Below are 24,749 nucleotides of genomic sequence, written 5' to 3' on the forward strand. Positions count from 1 at the left end.
CATGGTACATGCAGAACATCCCTCGACATGTACAGTATGCTAATGGGGAATGTAATGGGTGTATTTGGATGAAATGTAGTGTGACATACCATCATATACACATTTACAGACACATAACAGCCAGACACATATCTGAGATACCAGGGCTTATCGCTGCTAACTAACTTGACCATGTCTCCAATGTGTTACAGGTAGGCTGCACACATCACCTGCATAACTGGCTTGGATTGTGGTAAAAGTTACCTGTATGATTGATGGTGACAGTGTAACCATAATGTGGTAAATGGGACATATACTTGGTGTACCTTGGTGTAATAACAGTGTACACAGCACCCACATCCCCCGCTGGATATTGTACTCCCTGAAACCCATGATGACACTATGCAATACCCACCATCACACATTGGCCATGACTGCGATACAACCCATAGTATACCCCAACATTGGTACTACAGGGATATGCATCTCATGCACATGCCACATGAGTAGTAGGGCGTCAATCAAGCGTAGGTTGGCTGTATATATCTCAGATGGATACCGGCCATCTGCACATCTGTACAGGGACTGACAGTCATCAGCTTGGCAGGTAGCTATGCAGTAGCATGAGTGCATTGACAGACCAGTAAGGGGTAAATACTGTGACACAGCTCACACACCAGGGATGCAACAGGGAGGCCTTGGTGTCCAGCCATGTTCGCTGGTATGCCTGTTGTCAGTACTACATTAAGCACTCTGCTCTTGCCTGGGTTAGCACTGTCAACAGTAGTACTGCCATGATACACTACATGCCAGTGTGATAGCACATACCCTGGGCTACTACACCTGTATGTAACACATTCACATGGATAACACTGCTGTACAGGCCTCATATGTGTCTGTGTCCCTCACGTGACACTCATACCCCTTGCTACTGTAATGACAGCTCATAGGTGCATATATTGTACATGGCATTACATACACTTATTACAGGCTATCAGACTGGGTTGTGTGTCCTGGTTATGAGGGCTAAGCTATGCTTAGCAAGTATCAACATTGCTGCAATATACCAGCTAAGCTGATATGCGCACTGGTAAGCGCTGCCTTCACTGTGTAAGTGCTTGCACATTTACCCATAGCTTAGCACCACTTAGCTTCGAGCAAACACACACAAACCTGCTAACAGCTGCTCCAAACTGCCTTAACCACTCTGTATCTGAAAGCCCTTGTCCTGCCCAGCAACAAAATGAACAGCCCTTGCACCCTGGACCCTTTACACTGAAGTCACAACACTTAACCACTATGCCTTGACCACTGTGAAGACTGCTGTTGTTTTACCAATATAGCTGCCAATACACATATTGAGTAGTATTGAACATTTGCCTGTAGTTCCTAACTTGTGTAGTCATTGTTATTAATATGACTGTTGCATCACATATGTTGTTTTATCATAATGTGCACTAGGTACATACAGTGAGATACATGTGGGAGGGTATACACAACCGTGATGTTTACTCATGACAGGAATATAATTGTATACATATAATAGGTCTATATATGTCTACATGTAGATACACATGTATACTCATAGATATGTCTGTATACACATCTGTATTGTGCTACATATATATGGCCATGTGTACATCTCTTTGTATGTACATACGTGTATATATATATATATATATATATATATATATATATATATATATATATATATATATATATGTGTATAAATAGGTATGCGTATATATAGATATATAGCTATATATGTATGCACATCCCATGTGTACAGATATGCCTAGTTATGATGGTATATATGTAGATATCTATAACTATATGTGCATAAATATCTATTCTGATATACCTAATACTGTCAATATATCTGCAGATATCCATACGTATATGTGCATATGTATCACTATCTGTATATGTGTAGACATATATTGCTCTGTATATGTATATATCTGTGTGTGTATATGTATATCTATGTACATATACATAACCATCTATATATGTCGATATGTATATGTATAATTAGATATATATAGATATCTGGATAATTATATGTACATATATTTTCACCATATGTCCTGAACATGGAGTGTAGCCTTATCTCACCAATCTAGTCCCAACTTCATAGTGTAAGGGGATGTCAGGTATGTATAGCAGGTATATTAGTTGACTATTGCTACTGTAATAGGGATTGTCTTCACAGATGCGTTGTGTGTGGGTGGTCACATCTGCTTTTCACATGTGCACCATTGCCTACTGACAGACATCCTAAGGACATCATAGTACAGTACCGGTGCCAGTACGTAATGATCCTGTCAACTACAGCAGAGATACTGGCCAATATATGTGGACATTCTGACAGACTCTATACAATCCAGATGTATGCACAGAATGCCTTAGTGCAAAGCATGTGGACCAAGCCTGACAATATTGATGTTAACAGCCATGTAGATGGGTATAACACATAACGACTGGTATACATTTGCCCCCATAGGTTATGCATTCACACACCCCTGTCTGTCCTGACACATAATAACTGCTGGTATGGGGCATGGCCACATACTACCCACTAGACATTGACATACATCTGTACAGCATCCCACTGCTCTGTCTAAATTACATGACTGTTAAGGGAGGCCCAGCAGCAGTACATCTGGCAAGTATCTGGACATGACATCTTATTGGATAAGTACACTAAGCTGCTAGGCATGTAACAAAGCACTGTGCAGGCTACAGGCAGACTGGCTCAACACTGGCCCACATATCCTATGGGGGAATGCACATGTACCTGCATATATAGCAGGTTCTACATGCATGTCACAGCACAGGGTAAGATACACCTGTGTGAAAGTGCATAACCACAACCAATGTGAACACAGCCATAGCCACATATAGTAAGCTAGCATAATATTACAGTATATGGACTATTTGTTCAACACCATCCTCATATGTGCCACTCACACACTAACCCTACATATACTGGGCCACTACACAGTGTGGTCTGATACCTGTCTGTGGTATGGGACATGTCTGTGTATGGTCCTACAAACATGTAAGCCAATACGGTATCATACAGTGGAGCAGCATGCAACATCAGATAGGACGGGACCTAGAACAATGACATCTACCACAGTTTGTACACAGGCCAAAGTACATATTAACAATTCACACACTGACATTTACCATACATACACAGACCTCAGTACTGAACAAATAACCACAGAATGTCCAGGTTATGTCATCAAATATAACCCCTACTGTACATAACATGTGTAGCAGTCTGATATCTCACTGGTTTGCTATAAGATATGATGACACTAATTTTGGTGTACAGCACATATGCACCTCTTAATGCATATGTACAAAGATTGACAGAGTTGTGGCTGGAAGCACATACACAGGGCCAATATTGACATGTTGCTGTGATAACCTCATACATTTACTGTTGTAACAGGGTTTGTTGCAACATATGTCCTATGAGGGATATGAAGTCAGTAACTATCACGGCTTTCACCATCTACAGACCACAACCCTCACACTACCTTCTGCAGTTCACAGATAGATGCTCTGTGGGTAACACATGAAAAAAGGCACCACACACTGCCCAGTCTGCAGATGACCCTACAGATAGGGATTCTTCATAAACATAGAACTGACATGGCAAGTATTAAAACATGTAGGACAGCCATATCCACATACACACTGTTAAACCAACATTACTCCAAATGCAGTATAGCAGCACTTACAGTCTGTAGTCAGGTCAGACACACCCCCTCATGTGTGTTCCCCTGCTTGTACAGTGTATATTGTTAGAGGTAAATCCCTAATCCATCTGAGATGCTGTTTGCCAAACAACAGATCGAGTTCCTGCTCACAGTGAATGAAAATGCCCAACACCAACATGATGTTCCTAGATATTGGAGTGTGTTTCCATGCAATTGGTTATGGGAATGTTACCACAGCTGTTCCACATGCAATCAGCTAGGGGAACACTGCAATTCATGCAGAAGCCATCAGCTGATCATGAGCATCACCTAAAATACACATGCTGCTGCCTAAGCAAAGCAGGTGTAGGTCTCCACATCCACAAGAGAGGGAGTGAGAGAGGCAGACAGAGGCATAGACAAGTCAGGGAGGGGTGGGAAAGTTAAACTTAAGCATGTTTGTGTCACACACCTACCAGCACAGGGTATCAAACCCCAGAAGACTATGTAATGCTATCACATTTCTATGCGGTTATTGGATGAGCCACATAGGTTACATGTTGTGGAGCCCTCAGAACGTATACGTGATGGTGAGTGGCACCTGCAACAGGGATATGGTAGCTATACATATGCCTGTTCGCATGACAGGTGCCAGCATCAACACAACCAGATTCTCACAGGGATACACACACATTGACACACTTGGCAGGGCCAGGAATACAACCCATCACTAGTGAGATTGTCACAACACATTACTGTGTAGATATCACATTCACCACAGGGGTCATACAGAGGTTATGTGGGTAAAGGATATGGGGAGGTGTCTGACATCAGACAGCATGCTTCAGTATGCCAATGGGGGTTGTAGTGAGTGTGAATGTGAACATATGCATCATAACACACACACACACACACACACACACACACACACACACACACACACACACACACACACACACACACACACACAGGGTGCCAGTACTGACATGCATGGGTTCATTGATTCATGGGTGTGTAGTGGTCAATTCTGTCAGACAGCTATACAAGGCTAGGTGATGGGTACACCTTGGCATCAGGCCACATGACAATGGTCTGCACTGTGGCTCAGTTGTGTAGTTTCTGGATTTGCCCACACAGGTGGGTATTGTATTCACTATCCAGCCACCTGGGTGACTATTGCGTGTGGTCAGTGCTGTGCATTGCTTGCCATGTATGCGTTCCTTAGTCCATGACATGGATGGTGTCTGTGATGTGCACACCTCCCACATGCATGTACCGTGACATGTGGAATTGTACCTGGGGTGTCTGGCCCATGCTGTGTACACAGATTATAATCAGATGTGCCAGTCCTGGCCTCATGTGGCAGGAACTGGTAATGGACAGCAGGTTTGATGGCACCACAGGTGTTGCAGATGTCCAATGGGGAACATGGGGAAAGTGCACTGTCTGCATGTACATGCCTATTGGACAGAGGGACAGGGTGCCATGTCCTCTGAAGGCCACTGCAGTCACTCCATAGTCACTATCAGTGGGCAATATGCAGTGTACTACCAACATAGCTGCTGTTGCCTTGGCAAGTGTGTGTCTGTGTGTGTGTGTGTGTGTGTGTGTGTGTGTGTGTGTGTGTGTGTGTGTGTGTGTGTGTGTGTGTGTGTGTGTGTGTGTGTGTGTGTGTGTGAGACATGGGTTGACAGTGTTCTCTGGCTAATACTAGGGTTGCTAACTTTGTTTGCCTGGCCTTGATGTCACTTGTACGGTTATGGATCTGCACCCTAGCCTCTTGGCATTTTCACATCAGTTATCCCTGTATGGTGGACATTGTGATATATACTAGTGCCACCATATAAGTAATTTGCAAAACCCACTCCACTTTGGGCCCAGATCTTACACCTTCACATCCACCTCCACACAGGATATGAATTACAAACACACACATACACACACACACACACACACACACACACACACACACACACACACACACACGTCATACCTGGGATTAAAACTCCTACATAACCAGTTTATTACACTACAGCAATATGCAGTTATAGTATGTGCCATCGAGATTATTGGGACTACTCTTTCCCCAAAGGTGTATTTCACATTGGATGACATCAGCAGGATTGCAAAAGTAGGGCATTCAAATTGTAGTGAGTGTGGCTAGGCTAAAATACACTGCTCCCTACACAAACATTGGAACACACACAAAACATCCACAACCAACATGTGTGGGTATAGAACCCCTAACAGAGGTCTATATCACACTATAGCATAAAGCTGTTATATAGGATGCACCATGGATATTACTGAAGAACTCCTTCCCCAAAGGTGTATTTCACAATGAATGACATCAGCAGTATTGTCAAAGTAGGGCATTCAAACTGTACTGAGTGTGGCTAGACTAAAATGCATTGCTCCCTACACAGACATTGAAACACACACAAAACATCCACCACCAACATGTGTGGGTATAGAACCTCTAACAGAGGTCTGTATCTCACTACAGCATGAAGCTGTTATATAGGATGCACCATGGGTATTACTGGAGAGCTCCTTCCCCAAAGGTATATTTCACAGTGAATGACATCAGCAGGATTGCCAAAGTAGGGCATTTGAAATATACTGAGTGTGACTAGCCAAAAATGCATTGCTCCCTACACAGACATTGAAACACACACATAACATCCAGAACTGCCATGGCTGTGGAATAAAACCCTACCAGAGTTCTATATCACACTACAGCAGTATACAGTTATGGCACATGCTATAGAGTTTACTGGGATACATCCTTCCCAGAGGTGTATTTCTAGGTGGATGACATCAACAGCCTTACCAAAGTAGAGCATTCAAATTGTATGTAGTGTGACTACCCTAAAAAGCACTGCTCTCTACACAGACAGACACACACGCACACGCATGCTTGCCATGGCTGGGATTAGAGCTCCTACTTAATTTATCATACTACAGCAATACACAGTTATAGGACACGCTACAGAAATTACTGGGCTACAATCTTCACAGAGGTGTATTTCTAGGAGGATGACATCAGCAGCCTTACCAAAGTAGAGCATTTCAGTCGTAGGGAATGTGACTACACTAAAAAGCATTGCTCTCTACACAGAGGGAGACATAAACACACACACACACACACACACACACACACGCACACACACACACACACACATGCACACACGCACACAAGCACACACACACACACACACACATATACAGTTGCTAAGTCTGGAATTAGAACTCATACCTAACTATTTTATCACACTACAACAGTATGCAATTATGACATGCACTACTGAGATTAGTGGAATACAAATTTCCCAGAGAATGTATTTCTAGGAGGAGAACATCAGCAGTCTTACCAAAGTAGACCATTTCAATTGTAGGGAGAGTGACTACCCTAAAAAGCATTGCTCTCTACTCAGACAGAGACAGACAGACATACACAGACAGTTGTCATGTCTGGAATTTGAACTACTACTTAACTAGTTTATCACACTACAGCATTTATGGGATGTGCCATGGTGAATACTGGGCTACACCTCTCCCAAAGATGTATTTCAGAGTGGATGACCTCAGCAGGCTTGTCATAGTAGGGCTATGGGGAGAGCAGTGTGTGTGCATGGGCCATAACCCATTCATCTAAAGGTTGACACGCAACACGCAGGCACACACAGGGTCATATTTCACAGGTACATTTATACAACTGCTAGATGACTACTTCCTTGAACAGTCATGCTGCAAGCTAGCACATGCACCACATAGTCTGTAATACTGACAGATACTGGTGACTAGTATCTGCAGTGAGTGACATCAGAACCTCATGTGGTTGGGGCGTTTGGGCTGTGTGCTGGGTGGAAAAGGCCTGGATGGCTCCTTGTCACAGTTACCCTCTTCCATACATCTATGCATGTTTACCTTTGGCTTAGTATAGTGTGTTGTCCTTACATATATGTCTGTATTCCTATTCACTTTGTGTGCAAGGCATGAGTGGTGCATACTGATGAGTGTCTTCAGTAACAACTGCGACTGCCAGATATGTCTGGTCCACTGGTGTTTACAGACATGCCCTTCATGTGTTTAAGTGTGTGAGCATGCCCAGTATGCCCATCTGTATTTAATGTGTGGATCAACTCCAGGTAGTTTGTACGGCAGTGCTGGCCTTTGTGTTCTACACCTACAGGTAGCATGCTGTTTCTGCAGGGTATCCATTGAGCATTCGGCATTGACTGTTACTACATTTCTGCATAGGATGGGGGTGCACACCTGACTATTTCTACATTTCTACACAGGATTGTGGGGGCACACCTGACTGTTACTACATTTATATGTAGGATGGGGGGGTCCACCTGACTATTTCTACATTTCTACACAGGATTGGGAGGGCACACCTGACTGTTATTACATTACAACATAGGCTGGGGGGGCACACCTGACAATTTCTAAATTTCTACACAGGCTTGGAGGGGCACCTGACTGTTATTACATTACTGCATAGGATGGGGGGCACACCTGTCTATTTCTACAATTCTACACAGGATGGGGGGGCACACATGACTGTTATTACATTACTATGTAGGATGGGGAGGGCACACCTGTCTATTTCTACATTTTTACACAGGCTTGGGGGAGCACACCTGGTTGTTATTACATTACTACATAGGGTGGGGGGCACACCTGTCTATTTCTACATTTCTACACAGGATTGGGGGGCACACCTGACTGTTATTACATTACTACGAAGGATGGAGACACACCTGTCTATTTCTACATTACTACACAGGATTGGAGGATACACCTGACTGTTATTACATTACTATGTAGGGTGGGGAGCACACCTGTCTATTTCTATATTTCTACACAGGATTGGGGGCACACCTAACTGTTATTACATTACTATGTAGGAGGGGGGGGGGTACACCTGACACTTGTACACATTTGCTATGACTGTACTGGTATGTCAGGCACTCCATTTCATTCTGTATTCTTTCCTATCATGCTGAGTAGAGGCATACCAGGGTACTACAGATCTTAGCTTTGATTTCCCTACATATTAGTGTCTGACTTCCTGCCCTTCAGAACTAACATCCCACTGCCTGATCTGCTGCAGTCTGTCTGTGTAGGCCTGGGGGGGGAGGTTAACCATAGCCATCATTCAAGGACCATAGCACAGGCTCTGTTTGGGTTTGTCTACACCTGTCCTGCTGGCTGAGACTGTTGTTGGATATGTGAACCACCCTGACTGGCATGTGTGAGTCTTATGGAAACACGTCACTCAGCACATTTCCTGCAATGGGTTTTGTCACTCTGTGTAGTACTGGCTACTAGGGCGACTCCAGTATGTGTTACAAATGTCATGGTGCCACTATGGGTGTCTACTTTCTGCTGCCATAACATTCAGCCACCCAATTCCCTTGCATGCTCACATCCATACCATAGATACAGGTAACGACACATTCTACTTCATTTGGCAATTGGTAGGTTGATTGACTTACCTTGAGGGTGTGCCAGAATTGTGGATGGTGCTGGAGGGCTGCCTATGTCGGATGCACATAATACACTCCCTATACATGGTTGAGCACAGGTAGTGTCATGTTTGGAATCCCTTTTACTGCATGTGTGAGTCAGAGAGATGTGTCATTCCCTGGGTCCCTACTGTGTCAGTGTATGTGCTATGTGTTGTCTCTTTGCTGCAGTCTCGGCATACTGGGCATGTCTCCATCTGCCTACTGGGACAGGCTCAGGTTGTTCCATCTCTGAGTCACTTTGTGCCTGTGCAGGCCTTGGCATTGGAGGGGGCTTTGTGGCCCTGCCCCATGCTGTTCCTGCTGCAGCTGTTTCTGCAGGATCATATTGTGTAGCATGGCACATACCATAACAATTTGGGTACATGTAGCTGGTGAGTACTGCAAGGCTCCACCAGATGTGTCCAGGTACTGGAGCCATGACCTGAGCTTCCCAAACACATGCTCTATTATAAGTGTGGTCTGTGTATGTGCCTCATTATGGCGTTCTTCTTTAGGTGTGTGTGCATTTCTGATGGGTGTCATCAGCCATGGCTCCAGTTTGTAACCAGCATCCTCCACTAGTTGACAGTAGGGGATGATCCCATTGGCAAATCTCTGGTACAGCTGCATCAGATGCCATATGCAGGAATCGTGATAGCTTCCAGGGCAGCAAGCACACACATCCATTATAATGCCCTCGGCATCACATATGACCTGGCAGTTGATGTAGGAGATGCCCCTGCGAGATGTAGGCCCTACACTGATCAGCGGGTGGTGCTTGATGCATATGGGTGTGCAATCCATAGCACCCATTACCTCAGTGTATTCTGCTATTTGATAGAAGAGAAGCATATTGCTGACCAACTCCTCACAGGTGTTGGGGAAATATACATGCTCACTGGCATGTGCTGACATGGCATCCATGAACTGGTGGAATACACTGGATACTGATGCCTGTGAGATCCCCATGATATCCCCAGTTGAGCTTTGGGAGGTACCTGTGGCTAGCATTCCTAGCCTGCACATACCATGGTATCCACAGGGATGGGTTCCCCTCAATCAGTTTGATGTGTCAGGTGTGGCCAGCACAGCTCAACAATTTGCTGTAGGAGGTCTCTGTCCACCCTATAGTGCTCCACTATCTCCAGCTCATGTAGACCCTGGTAGGTTACCCTGGGTCTGTACACTCTTCTCCATCTCCTCACTGTGGGTTGATTGGCAGCATTCACATCCTCCCCACCCTCAGCATCTTGCACATGTTGTTCTATGTTGCATGCTACAGCCCCTCTCATTTTGTAGGTTTGTTTGTTAAAATTTCCCCTCTTGTATACACTGGTGGTGTAGAGTGTGGGAAAAACCAGAGGGGGAGGTGTTTGCATAGTTTATAGTAGAGTTCTGGGTTGGGCTGGTCTGCAGCCTGTGTAATTGGCTGATTCTGATACAGTTCACCTGCCAGCTATGCTAGTTCTCCTTGAGTACCTTCCTACTCCTGTTTTCCCTTCCCGTTGCCTTCCTGTTTAAGCCCATGGGCGTGCTACACAAACAGAGTGCTCAAATGTGCACAGTGCTGCTATTTCCTGGTTTAACTTTCTTTTTCTTCCTTTAAAACCCAGTGCGCAGCACGCACACCCACTTAGGCAATGTAAAGAGTGCTAGACAGATTCAGACACACTCCCTAGCTTAACTGTGCTAAGCTAGGAGCAAACAAGAGCCACAGGGCTCCAATCCACTTACAGTAGGCTTGCACCAAGCTATTCTTACTCTTACATTGTTGGGACCTGACTAGCATGCTGCAGAAAACTGGGATCCACTATCATTCCCCTCATTTGCAAAGGATTGCCTGCTAATGCATAGTTGCATGTCTCACACTGAGCCTCCCCCCTTAGCAATCACTATTCACTGGCCATGTTGTCTTCTGCCTGCCATTGACTTGCATGACAGAATTGTGATTTTTGGTTAGAATGCTTGATTTAGGTTTATTTTTTTATTTCCCCCCAATCCCATTTGCGCGTTGCTGCCCTATGCTTAAACAGCTGAGAGCAGCTAAAAAAAATAAAAGTTGATTTTTTTTGGCATGTTTGCAATGCCAATGGCCATATACTTGGCCATTGGCATGGTTACTATATGATATGCAGCCTTTATTTGGAGCTGCCACAGCTTCGTTTTGGAGTTTGCAGAAATGTACTCGGTTACTAACTGAGTACATTTCTGCAATTTGCACTAGTCCTGCACGGCCGGTTGCAAGCTTCCTGGATCACAAAATCACCTAATTTTCATGGATTTCTCCTGCAAATGGGCTGATTTGCATACAGGGGCTTAGTCCATGCAGGACTAGTGCAGGAGCACTTGTGCATGCACCTGCTGGCTGTTCCTGGATCGCACGGCTGACATATTGCCTGCTAGAGCTCTTGCACTGATCTTGTATGCTGTGCAAGGCATAAAGAATCTGGGGGATGGCGTCCTACAGTTACTACTCCAAGGGTATGGATTACTAGTATTTTGACACTTGCACAAGCCTACACATCCATTAAATCCAACCCTCCCAACCTATTGTCCCCCTTATGGCCTTCTGAAGTCATCTACTATAAGTTCAACTGCACTCCTGAAAAAGTCAGACATGTGCCATGGTGCTAGTACTGTGTTCTGTAGTCTGTGTACCTAGGTAGGTAGTTCTATTCTCACTGCAGTCAAGTGTGTGTGTGTGTGTGTGTGTGTGTGTGTGTGTGTGTGTGTGTGTGTGTGTGTGTGTCTAATCAGCAGAATAGACATGGCATCTTGCAGTTTCCCCTCCAAGGGCACAGATTGTCAGTATTTTGATACTTCCACAAGCCTACACATCCATTTCATGCAGCCCTCCCAACCTATTGTCTCCCATATGGCCTGCTGATGTCAGCTTCTGTGAGTTCACCTGCACTCCTGTAAAAGTCAGACTTGTGCTGTGGTGTTTGCATTAAGTATTGTGTTCTGTAGTCTGTATACCTTGATGGGTAGGGTTTATATTCCCATCGTAATCAAGTGTGTGTGTGTGTGTGTGTGTGTGTGTGTGTGTGTGTGTGTGTGTGTGCGTGTGTGTGTTTGTATCTAGTTGGGTCTACTTCTGTTCACTGAAATTACAATTTATCGAAGAACAGAAGTACAAACCCAATTCTGCAAAAGTGTATTAAGCAAAAATGCGAATCACACTTCACCAATCCACCAAACACCAGAAATAACACACTATAAACACATTTTTGCAGGAGGCCAAGCTCCCCTGTACCCCCCTCAACCCTGCTACTTAAATATAGTAACTCTGAGCTCGCACTACAGTGGAGAAAATAGTATGCTCCCTTATCCCCACTGTCCAGTGCATCAGTGAGGTGTGATTTGCGAAATTGCATTTTCACTTAAAATAAAATTTCACAGAATTAAGTTCGTATTTCTGTACTTCAATATATTGTAAGGGTTCTTTTCTTGCTGCAGTCAACTGTATGCTCATGTGTCTGTTAGCTGTTGCTTGACATTATCATGAGCCTTTTACACCAACATATGGGACACTTATTCCTTCTTTAACAGACAGTACTGATGTCATCAGCTATAAACTGTTGTCTGATGCACTCCAAGCCAGTCCTCAGCTGTGGCCTTGCATAAGTTACTGTTTCTGGTAGTTAGATAAGCAGAGATTCTATTAGCACTGTTGTCAACTGTGTGCATGTCTGTCAGCTGTTGCTTAACATTACTGAGATCCTTTTACACCAGCATGTGGGACACTTATTCTGGCATCAATAGACTCTGTTGCTGTCACCTACATGAAAGTTTTGGATTTGCAGTAATCCCAGCTGGCCATGGTCAGACAGTAAGCTGGAGTCCAGGCAGATGTGATCTCATCCTATACCACACAGATTACAGTGACATGGCTTTTAATGTATCCACATACATCATGGCATGATTTGAAGCCTCGGTGTTATGTTTATGAGAAAGCCCTGTGGTCTAGCCAGCTATTGCATGTGTCTGGTGAGGTTAATGCAAAATAAATAATTTTCTGTCGTACTGTTCTGATCAGGTTTCACTACAGTACTGTCATACAATTCTAATTTCTGAATATGATGGCGTGACTTATAATGTGCACCATATGTTTGTACTGGGAGATTCTTAAAGACATAAGTTAGAAATTAATGATAAACATTGCAGTTTATTGTTTCACAACCTTCACAGGTGAAATCAGTATAAGGATGTGACTTGATGCTGTAAACTGTTGAACTTTTCAAGGAGAATATAAGTTCAAGATACAATAACCACTTCAACAACACAAATGCAAATATACTAAGCAATAAGTTACCTATGCCCTGTGAGCATCGGACAGAAGACGTTTGTATCCATGAATCCAAAAGATAGAAAACAGGGATATGGAACAGTTATCATTACTTACAGGCAGTGTTGTTGGGGTGGTAGCGGGTAGGTGGCAGGAAGCCTAGGCTGACACACAAAGTCAGTGAGTGTGGTGTGTGAGAGTAAGAAAGAGAAGAAGCCAGATATATGTATAAAACAACAAATAGCGAGTGAGATTAAATGAGTAACTGCGGTATGTGTATCTGTAGGGCTTCTCCAGGTGAAATAGTTGTGTGAGTGTGTGTGCATGACCACAGCCAATCTCTATGATTGTGCTATGTCTTGGTCTGTCAGACAGGTGTGATCTATGCATGGTAGAGGTGGCAGTTCATTGTTGGCATCCCCGACCCGGAGAGCTGGCTCTGACAGGAGTTGCACTTGCACAGTAATGTCCAGGACCATGGTTAGATGCATTGCTGCTACCTAAATGTGACTTACGTCTTTTGGACTATATCCCTCCACAGAGACTCTCATGACCATGATCCCCATGGCCTGCTACATCTGTGTGTGGACTGCACACTCACTGATGGCCCACTGGAAGTACTAGCACTATGTGAGAGTGATCAGACATGGCCACACTGGCTAACAGAAAAAGATATGGCTGACCTACGCCCATGAGAATGCTTTTCCCCTCCCAGCAGACATTCCATCACAAACACTGCCTGTTCAGTAGCAGGCACCACTTGGTCCATCACAGGTACCTATCATTTCCACACCTCATTCATTCAATCTTGGGAAAGGGCAACATGGTGGAGAGAGTCACGTATGGCAGACTGTGCCACAGTACTCTGAGAGATGTACTCTGTAATTCAGTCTATGTCATTGTCCTTAAAGTATGTGAGGATATGAAATGAAAATCATATAATATGCAGCTGTCAAGAAATGAAGGCCAGTTGGATGTTAAGGGACATAACCTGTGAATTGTGTGCTGCTTACTTACATTCCCAACCTTACATGTAACACTTTCTAGATCTAAGCTGACACACCTAGTGGAATCAAGGCAGCCTGCAGTGCTTTTGTGACTTCCCACTCCCAAGCAGTAATCACTCACAGCTGCTATCCATTAGTAATGTACACCACATAAAAATGTAACCCTGTAGCTAGGCAAGCTGATGTGAGTTCTATATGTTTATAACACTGAAAACAAGCATTTTTTCACAATATCTTTACAGAGAAGTACTCATTCCCACAAGGTATGGTTCCATTTTGTCACCTACATACTGAATATGTTGGAATGCATTTAACCAAGGTGACCAACAGCCCCAGTTTTTCCAGGACAGTCCTGGTTTGGAAGTCTCTGTCCTGGAATCCCGAACATTGTCTTTGGGACACGGAAATGTCCCAGTTTAGACAGCTCAGTCTGAATGGTGACCTGGCTTCCCGGGGCAGCCAGTCCCACTGCTTTCCCATTCTGAGCAGCTCTGGGAACTTTGTGATTTTCTGGGGGTGTCATTTGGTGTGGGATAAGGTTGGATGACTTCACCCTGCTAGGAGCTTTCCATGCTCTGCCACAATCTGCCATTCATTCCCTCCAGGACTTCTGTCGTGGGATGATCTGCCTGACCCCACTCACTCAGGCAGGAGCTTTCCAGGCCCTACACCCTTCTGCCCAGCACAACCTTACTGACTTCTGTCAGGGCCAACCCTTACAGGCCTCCCCTTTGACCAGGCTAAGACACCTTCCCCAGCCATGGCCCCCCATGTCAGGGACTCCGCCACCTCCAAGTCTCCTACAGGCTGCCAAATCATGCTCGATCACTTATGCCCTCAGACCTTCTCAGGGGAGCTTCCCTCTGATCCCATCCATCCCTCCGGAACTCCCCTTGGCTGCTGAGGGGCAGATATGCTCTCATGAAGGCTTCAGAGTCCCCCTGCTTTTCCATCCAGAGCAGCACTGGGGACTTTGGGATCTTTCAAGGATGCCATCGTTTATGAGGTGAAGTTGGATGCCTTTGCCCTGGCAGGAGTTATCCAGTTCCCTCCGCCATCTGCCCTGGTGCTTCCTCAAGGACTTCCATCATGGGGAGCTCTACCTGATCCCTTTCACCAGGCAGGAGCTTTCCAGTCCCTGCTGCTGTCCACCAGTCGCTCCCTTAAGGACTTCCAATTTGGGGACCTCTGCCTGTTCCCCCCTCACCCAGCCCTGCCACTATCTACCTCTATTCCCCTTTACAGACTTCCTTCCCAGAGGGGGCATGGTCCATACCCACTCACCCAGGTGAGGGCTGTCCTGTCCCAGTCACTTTCACCTCTCTCTGTCTTTTCCAGACTTCCATTGGGATGGACTCCCTCCAGGCTTAAACTTCTACCTAGGAGAAAGAGCTCTTTTCCAGGGTTACATATTGTCTGACTGCTGCCAAATCATGCAGTGTTGCACATAGTCTTGGAGCCTCTCAGGGGATCTTCCCAGCCTCATGGAACTCTGCTGGGCTGCAAAGCCACAGACAGTCCCGCATCCAGATTTCTGTGACACTGGTTCTCCCCTTTGTCTTGCACATAGGGCTTTCAAACTCACATGGGAGATAGTCCTGGGTCCCCACATCTCTGCAAATTTTGCAGCACACTTCAGTCTCTCTCCCCCATGGTGCCAGATGCCAATGAATGTGCATCACTTCAAGCCTCCTCCCATGTGGCCTCTTGCCTCCTGGGTGGTGCCGTTCACAGAGTGGCATCCCCACAGTGCCAGGTGAAGGATGGGAGGCCAATCTGCTGGCCCTGGTGCGAGATGAAATGGCGGCCTTATCTTCACTCCCATGTGGCCAGGGGAATGGGATTGCAAACCTGGCTTCTCAGGGTGGCCCTCAAGTGTCCCAGTTCACATTTAAAAATAATGTGAAGCACAGCATTTTACATTGTTATCTGTATGCATTGCTTAGAAGTGTTCAGATATCATGGCCATGCTTGTCCAGCAATTTCGGAGGAAGACATGACTGGCAAGACATTAAAATAAATGGAAATGACTGCTGTGTGAGAAATATGCAGAAATGTTTCAGGGATAGGTCATTTGACAGCATCCATATCATTTCAAAGATATTTTGTTAGTCAAAACGGTCATTTGCTGTTCTTTTGTGGGGGGTGTGGGCTAAGGTGAGTTACTGTTCTGGCACAAACAAGGATATGTTGCTCTTGTTAGTCTCCTTCTTTTGCATCTAGCTTGTTGCTAGTATTTCACATGTCTAAACTGTATTATATTTTACCAGTGGGTAATGCTGACTGGCTGCCTTTTCTGTTGTATATGTAAACAATATTTTGTAATTATGTGATACTTATGTGTATTATACATCTGTTTTCTTTTAGGCCTTCTACAATCATGGTATCGAGATGTGTAAATCTGCTTCTAACACTCTTTACATATGCCAAAATCAATATAATAATTGATGTTTTTTGACAACACGGTGCCTTCCACCTGCAAAGGAGAGGCAACATATGGCCCATAGGCTTATAATATGACAACAAATTGATGCCAATGTGAATTCCGTGGGTGACCACAGCAGAACCTATGAACAGGTGTGCCACAGGGCCACTGATATAATCACTGCTGCAAGAAGGAGAACAGCTACAGTAAGCCATGACCTTTTGGTTTCAGGTGGAGGCTCTGCTAAGGAACCACCACTGACCCCCAGTGAGCAGCTCCTAGCTGACTTAAGGACCACACAAAGCTCATAGGAAATGGAAGTCCACATGTGTTGGATATGGGAACCAGCATGTCAGACATACCAACCACATCCCAAGAGGAGCTTCCAGTTAGGCCTTGTTATCTAAACTGTCGAATACTGTTGTATTTAGTGAATTTAAATGAATAAGTTAATTTTTTGTCACACGTATTTATCTGGTTGGGGGGATTGAAGATTGCTACTGTTATAAGCTTAGATTGGAGTTGTCAGCCACATTTTTGTTTAACCAATTGTTTACTGAAGTTACAAAGGGACAAATGTATTACCCACTGTGTTACAGTTGATTGTGATGTTGTTGCCCTTATCTCTTGCTTAAATTCTTTCAGGACCATCAGGCCTCCAGAAATGCTTGCCTTCTGCAGATGGTAAGCCAAATAGTTTGATGTTAGTACTGTTGATCAGTTTAAATAAATATTGGAGTGTGTGAGTTTGATCTTTGGTGCATTGCGTGTATTGCTGGACTGTCTGTAATAGTGGTAGCATTGTTATTTTGTTAGCATATATTGCACTATAGTAGTGCCAGTATTAATGCATTATTGTGTGTCTTGTATTTATCACAGGTCATTCTCACAGTGGAACTGTGGGCCCTGTGCCACCTGATGTCAGTGTAGCAGCAGAGTCTGATGATGATGGTGACCAAATTGAGGTACAGTCGGGAAGTGCAGAGGTGGAATCTAACACAGAGGTTGATATACAGCCACCTCCTGCATTTACATTGGCCACAGCCAGTATGCCTCTGCCAACGCAGTCCACTGATCCCACAGATCTTGGAAAGGTGGTGGGTGAGGACACTGATCAGTGAAGTGTGGCTACTGCAGCTTCAGTACCTGTTGAGTCTGACTATAGCCAAGTGTGGGTGAGGTATCACAATTGAGGATTTATAGTGGTGCTCAGAGGTGGCCTGCTGTGCCTCCTCCACCTGGTGCAGGTGTCACTTCTGGTGTCACTCAATGGATGTTTTAGGGCCTTCATGAAGGCATAGGCATGTTCCCATAGGTATTCCAGACAAATGCTCTGGATTGTGGAAGTGGCACAGTCTGACATGTGTGACTGCCTTCACCATGTTGCCGATTGACTGGATCGGATGAATGACACATTGGAATGAGGGGTGTCTGTGATGGACCGAGGGGTGTCTGTCATGGAATAAACAGTGTTTGTGAAGGAATGTTTGTGGGGAGGGGAATGACTCATGGGCATAGGTCACCAGATCATCTGCTTTCAGCTAACATGGCCATACAGTATCAACTCCCATTGTGCCAGTTCTTCCACTGCTACATCAGTGACTATGCTGTCCACATACAGGTGTGTCAGGACATGGGGTCATGGTCCTAGGCATTCCTGGAAAGGGACCTCATCCAGCAGACAGCAGTCATGTTCAGGTAGCAGAACTGCATCTGAGCATGGTCCTGGATGTCCTGGATGTCAACGTGCCAGTGCAACTCCTGACAGAGCCAGTTCCCATATTCGGGACAACAGCAATAAAGTGCCACCTCTACCATGCATGGCTTACACCTGTCTAACACAGCAAGATGTAGAGCTAGCACTTAGCTTGGCTGTGTTCATGCAGACTCACACACCAGATTCATCTAGAGGACCCCTACAGACACACAACCAACAGTTATTAATTTTTCCATTTGTTGATTTGTCCAAATGTCTGCCTTCTTAGTCACACACAGTCATCAACCTTTTGTGTCAGCCTAGGCTTTCTGCCCCCCCCCCCCCCATAACACCCTGCACAAATGTTGATAACTGCCATATCCCTGAATTCTACCTTTCTGATTCAGGAATACAAAATCTGTGCCTGATGCTCAGGGTGCATAGCTAACTTAGTGCTTACTAGACTTGCAATTGTGTTGGAGAACCTGTGACTTATATAGGCCTTGGGAATATAGAGTTGAGAGCATCCAAATACCACAACTTTATAGTGAATGCTGTTATAAGGGTTGTGAATTCAGAAACTACAATGTGCATCATCCCTTTGTAACTTCTTTCTGTAATGACCACTACACAACACCCTGTTCAAGTGATGCTAACCATGCCATATCCCTGTTTTCCATGTTTTGGATTCAGGGAGACAAAAGCTTTGTGTCTGATGCTCAGGGTGCATAGTTAACTTACTGCTTAGTATATCTGCATTTGTGGTGTTTAATTGCTCATTGTACCTTTAACTTTTATTGGCCTTGGAAAGTTTGACAGCTGATAGCATCACTATGTCAGAACTTTATCTCTTGTGAGGGTTGTGAAATAAGAAATTGCAATATGTATAATTACTTTCTAACATATTTTGTACAGGATTTTTCACTCCAAATGTATGGTGTATATCACAGGTCACACCGTGATATTTAGAGCTTATGATTATATGACAGCACAGCATTTGATTTTCCCTTTCTTTAGCTTGCTTTATTTAATTTTTTTTCTACTGTTTGTATGACGCACTGTGTGACACAAACACTGGAAGCAGAGAAGCCAGACAAAAAAAAGTAGTAAAATAGAGGATGTAATGTAACTAGTCCATTGGCAGTGTATTCCTACTATGTGGACTGGCATGGCCTTCACTTTTGTCTAAAACACATACACAAAGACCTGTACATTCAATAAACCTAAAATTGCATTGCTAGCTAATGTTGCTCAGCATTATGCACTTCTGAGCACTATGTTTGCATGATGGTAAGCATTGCACAATATTTTCAAGCACTGTGCACACACCCAGTAAGTGCGCAATAACTAGAATTGTTGGCTAAAACTCAGGATACAAAATGTAATTGGCAGGAAATCCTCATTCTACATTGGGGTCTGATAGGCATAGCAGGTATTCATGGTGAGGGAGCACACTTTCAGTCTCAGAGGTGGGGTGTCAGGGAGTCCAATGTGTTCCTGGACTCCTAGTTAAGCATCATGGTCCCTGGTTACTGCAGAGGGACTACTTAGGCTCAGAATATAAATCTGAAACATGGGATAATGTTGCCAGGGCTGTGACCAGTGCTACAGGTATTCCCCTTACTGGTGATTAATGTCAACACCATTACAACGACCTCTGGAGGAAGATGAGGGATACCCTAGACCATTGGATCAGGGAATTTAGGACTGGGGACACCTCACAGATGTGTATCAATAAAAGTGACTACTTGTAAGAGTTAAAAGCTGAATATAGTCAAGAATGGTATTCATAATGGTATTCTGTTCTGTTTTTTCTACAGCTGCCATGAAGAGAGCTTGAATGTGTGGGCCCATGCCATGAGATTGGCAAGGATTAGAGAAACATGTGGCATTCTTGCATCAGAACAGTACTGTTATTGTAGCATTAAAAGTTAAAGGCAGCTTTTTTTGTACTTAATACAGTTGTATCAAACTGAGCATGCATCTCTTAACTGTAAAATGAAAATATGTATGCATTAGTCTGTAAGACAAAATAACAATACAGTATTAGAGAGTAGTCAGAGGTTGTGAGTTCAAATATCACACTTCCAAACTATACAATACTGTTAAATTTTCATCAGTATTGCAATGTATCGTCCAAACACTATACCAGTGACATAAATGGCCTCCTGTAAACTGTGATTAATATAACATGGATATGCATATGTGCAATACATGCACACATCAAGGGTTGCTTGCTGCAGTCTGCATATAGTGTGCAACTGTTATGAGCTGGATAGTCTTAAAAGTAAAGAAGGTATTTTGTTACGAGTTGGTAGTCTTAAAAATAAAGTTTAAAGAATAGAGTCCAATAATTGTAGAAATGTATTGTATGTCACATATGATGTTACTGATGTTGTCACTTTTTTCTCTCATTCCAACCTTTATTTTTTTTTGTTTGTTTTAATTGTTTTTTTAGTGTTATTTTTCCACACAGCTGGGTAGTCCTGCCCCACAGAATCTTCCTGCCTCTACTCCAAAGGGTACGGCACTTCTGCCCAGAACATCTTGGTTGCAACCTGGCAGCACCCCCTCTGCTGCCCCTGTGCTACCTAAGCAATCAGTTATTTCTGCCCCATAGGATAGGGCAGTAGCTCCATCCAGAAGCAGTGGCAGATGTGGTGATTTTGTCATCTGTGATGAACGGCCAGGGTTGGTGGGTAGGATTAAGTGCCTCACCGTAGGTGAACACCTACACTGGATGGAAACACAGCTGTCCATCATTGTAGTTAATAACACAAGAAGGAGATGCAGACATTAGGGACTGCAGCCAGTAGGTAAGAACTAGATTCTCACTATCACCCAGGTTGATATTCATGGGTTCTTGATGTCCCTACCCTCAACCCAACCATGTTGTTCACCAACCTCTTGTGTCCTTCACCATCTCTGTGTCTTGTCTTGTATGTACTATTGGTCTGCTTCCTCACCTACCCAACTTACCTGACCCAAATATTCCCATTTCTCCCTCTCTCCAAAAAAAGACACCTTTCCCAAAAACATAAATTGCCCCATACGTAGCTCACCAGTTTGAACAAGTGTCTTCTTGACACATTTGATTTGGTCCAATTGGTTATACAACATGATTGTGTTGTGGTCACACCTTCTCTGGAGGTGACATTACAATGTTATATAATATTCTGCATATATGATCATTTTTAGTGTTGAACAAATTAATAGCTATGGTTCTTTCCTACCTCCTTACTGTCCATTTTTGCCCTGCTTTCACTTGCTTTTTCCATTGCCTGCTCCCCATTTCACCACTTTCCTACCTTTCCCATTTCTTACTTTGAAATAATTATTTTGAAGTGGTCTGCGCCACCCAGCAATGGTTATGAAAAAGCAGTTAAAAGTATTAGATAAAGCTGTATTCAAACCATGTACCATCTAGCCCAAAAAGGTACATATTACTGCATTAACACCTGCTGCCACAGATTCAGTTAAGTGTTAGGGGTATTTTACAGACTACAAGAGAACTATCAAACTTTAGACATGTGACTGGAGATTGCATAGTGCTTACCTACGTGCAAACAGGTGCATCTTGCATAGCTGTGCATTTTGGAATTGCTAAAGTCTGACAGTTACTAATGAATCTCTAACAGATGCATGCAACTAAACTGATTGTATAGCAGTGGGTGTTAATGCAGTGGCAACTTCTTTTTTGGATTCACAAGGTACAGGGTTCAAATATAGCTGTATCTAATAATTTTATCTAGTTCTACAGTGAAATTTGTTCTCTTTAAAGCATTATTGAGCAATGGTGCACATCTCACACCCTCACACAAAAATGCTTTAAAGAAAAAAATGGGCAAGATAGGACAGTGGCGAAATGGGGAACAAGCAGGATGAACCTAACTCTCAATCTCTTAGAGGTACAAATCTGGACAAAGCCATATGTGATCAGAGGCCCAAAAATAGGGACAATATTTAAATATTGATTTAAAAAATAAAGAAATGGTGAAGGTAGGACTATGAAATGTGGAGCAAGCAGGGGGAAGAACATAGGGAAATGTTTCAGAAACGGTGTGACATTTACTATTCATTGTATGAAATACATTTGTTGTATAACTGACTCTGTGGCACCAGGTGTTAATGTATTGTTGGAATCAGATGATACGGGGTTCAAATACCAGTGCATGTAATACTTTTACAAATGTCTATGATACTTTCATGTACATTTACATATACTGCTGTCATGTACTGTTGTTGCACATTGGTGAGCGATACACACCATCTCACAATCATTCTTTAAATAAAAGAAATGGAGATCGAATAATAGTGAAATGGGGAGCAAGCAGAAGGAAAATGAAGTGAAAGCAGGGCAGGAAAGAGAAGGAGGGAGGTAAGAAAGAACTATAGCTGTCTATTTCTTCAAGAGTACAAAATGGGTTATATGTGCAGAATATTACCTTGAATTGGAACTGCTAACTCTGGAGAGAGGGGTGACCATAACACAATCATGTTGTATAGCCTATTGAACCAAATAAAGTGAGTCAAGAAGACATGCATGCAAAATGGAGAGCTATGTATGGGATGAATAGTCTTTTGTGGGACAGGTGACCATTAATTTATTTATTTATTTACTTTGAGAAAAAGAGGAATGTTGGGGAATGGACACAGGTATGTCTGGGTCAGGCAAGGTGGGTAAGTGAGGAAGCAGACCAACAGGACAAACAAGACAAGACACAGGAATGGTGAATGACACATGAGGTGGGTGAGCACCATGGCTGGGGTGAGGGTGGGAACATTGAGGACCCATGGACATCAAGCTGGTGACAATGAGAATCAAGTCCTCACCACTGGATTGTCATCACTGTCACTTCACTGTGCTGATGGCTGCATTGCTCAATTTCTGCATCCTCTCCTGGTATTTCATACAATGATGGAGAGCAGTTGCTCCATATGGAGTAGGTGTGCACCAATAGTGAGGTGTACAATCCTACGCACCAACCTTGGCAGTTTTTTACAGATGATAAAATCACTACATCTGCCACTGCTCATGGATGGAACCACTGGCCTATTCTGCAGGGAAGAACTACCTGACAGCCCAGGTAGTGTAGGGGGCAGCAGAGGGGGGTGCTGCCAGGTTTCACTCCAGATGTGGTGGGCAGCAGTGCTGCAGCCAGTGGAGAGGGGGCAGGTGGATCATGTGAGGCAAGTCTATTCAGCTGCACTGTTGGGGAAAAAAATAAATAAATAAAGGAGTAGATAAATGTGGAGTGAGAGACAAAAAGGAATAACATTAGTAAATTCATATGTGACATACAAAGCTTTGAAACAATTTGACTCTATTCTGTTACCTTTACTTTTAAGACTACAATCTCCCAACAAATTTATTTATTAGTTTTAAGACTACCCATTTCATAACAGATGCACACTAATGTACAGATTGTAGCAAGCAATCCTTGATGTATCTATGCATGTCCACATTATACTGATTACAGTTACAGCAGGCTATATGTGACACTGGTATAGAGGTCTGAAGTTAAATTGCAATAATGATGAAAACTTAGTACTGTATATTTGGGAAATATGGATTTTGAACCAGCAACCTCTGACTACTCTCTAATATTGTACAGTTATTTTGTATAGAAGACTAATGCATGCATAGTTCCCTTTTACAGTTGAGAGATGCATGCTCACTGTTATTTGAGAATATGGAACAGATGCTCTGTGCTACAGACTAAGGCATGCACACTTTCTTTTACAGTTGAGATATGCATGCTCAGTTTGCTACAACAGTATTAAATACCAAATAAGAAGTTTTAACTTTTAATGCTACAATAACAGTACTGTTCTGATGCATACATACAACATACTTCTCTCATCCTTGCCAATCTCATGCCATGGGGCTTCACATTCAAAGCTCTATCCATGGCAGCTGTGGAAAAAAAAAACAGAACAGAGCAGAAGACCATTATGAACACCAGTCTTGACTATATTTAACTTTTAACTCTTACAGGTAGTCATCACTGTAATTGATACTTACATATTTGTGTGGTGTCACCAGTCCTAAGTTCACCAAACCAGTGATTAGGCATTTCCCTTTTCCTCCTCCTGAGGTCAGAAAATGGTGTAAACATTGT

Source organism: Protopterus annectens, chromosome 1.part2 (genome assembly GCF_019279795.1).
Source record: "Protopterus annectens isolate FY-2018-M chromosome 1.part2, PAN1.0, whole genome shotgun sequence".
Taxonomy (NCBI): Eukaryota; Metazoa; Chordata; order Ceratodontiformes; family Protopteridae; genus Protopterus; species Protopterus annectens.